The sequence below is a fragment of the Phytophthora infestans genome, genomic scaffold (assembly GCF_000142945.1).
Source record: "Phytophthora infestans T30-4 supercont1.60 genomic scaffold, whole genome shotgun sequence".
NCBI classification, from domain to species: Eukaryota; Oomycota; class Peronosporomycetes; order Peronosporales; family Peronosporaceae; genus Phytophthora; species Phytophthora infestans.
Window position 1 is genome coordinate 158,827 of NW_003303699.1, and position 1,552 is coordinate 160,378.

Genomic DNA, 1,552 nt, shown 5'->3' on the forward strand with positions numbered 1-1,552 from the left:
TTTGTAGATGCCTGCCTATCAACCATCTTCTAGGCTCACATTTTTACTAGGATGAAGTGGACCACACCGCGTCTAATCCAATGCGGCCCTAGCGGCATTCTCATCGCTTTTGTACCACATACCTGCACATTAACCTCGTCGATAGACTATATACATAGAGCATTTTCTCGTCAGTCCCACCTTTGTCTATTTTTGGAGGGGCGCTACCCTGTTGGTGCTAACGAGTGAATGGTGCTTCAGTGCTGCTGCATGAACGCGGCACTGAAAAACGGTGGCTTTGTGTCGACCGCAGACATACTCGAGCCCGCGACCCCGTCCAAGCCGTGTTGTTTCCTGGAGGCTGCCATGATTGGGTCCGGGGTGGTTTTTGACACCATGCTGCTCGTACAAGGCTGTGATGAGACAAAAACGAGTGCTTATGTCATTCCAGATTTTCGTTAAGGCTGGGCGGAATTCGGGAAAAGGCTGCTGGGGGCTCACTTCCTTCACCATGCTACTTTAAAACTCGATTATTCTTTGATCAGTCCTGCTGGTGCGTCGATATAGGGCTTCGGTGGCATCAGCTCGGTTTCTGGCTCACGGACTGCTCTCGGTGGTGTTATCGAGTCGTGCCTAAAGCCTCTCGAGGGTAAGCTGATGACGACACGTGGTAGTGTGGACATCATGAATCAGATAGGCGTCGTCACGGTGGCTCATCTAGAGGAAGCAATTCAACGCGCTCTCAACGGTGAAACTCTGATTGTTGTAGCTGCGTCGTCATCCGTATCGCTATCAACGCTTAAACGAAAAAGTCCGTGCACGCAAGGAAGGGTGCGAAAGAAGGTCGCAGGCGTCCTGGACCTGTTCAATGCTGCACCCTGAATGTGAAAACGACATCGTCACTTGGATTGCAGCAATGCAGCGCCGGCTTGTCCCAGTGCATCCATGAAAGGTAATCGAAGCCGCCAACGAGATCCACCACAAGATCCAGGGCAATTTACGCTCTGTTAAGGACTTAACATCAGGCTGGTACAATCCTTTTTTGGGCGTCACCCGGAGCTATCTGTGCGTGCCTCAGAGTCGCTTTCGCGAGCTCATAATGACGTTGATTCGGTGGCTGTACCTGAAATGCTCAACACACTGATGAAGCTGGCCATCGAGGACAACCTAGACAGTAGTCGTGTCTGGGATATGAATGAGACCAGCTTCATCAGTAAGTATCAGTCGGAAGCTGTGCTAGCAGTACGCGGGTCAGCGAAAGTGTGGACGACGGCTACTGAGACAGCATTTCACCTGTCGGTTGTTGCTACTGTTAGTGCCGATGGTCGTGCCGCGGCACCGCTCTTCATTTTGCCAAACAAAAGTGTTCGGCGTACCGCACTGGACGGCTGACAAATCTCAAATTCTGGAATCCATCCAGCGTCCAAGGGCTTTCTTAATGGTTGTATTTTTGAAAGATGGATCGGTCATTTCGCTGATGTGATCGGCAGTGACATTTCTCGCCCAATCGTTCTAGTGTGCAATGGCTGTTCGTCGCACATGGGTTCAAGTGGGATTCTTAAAGCAAAAGAGC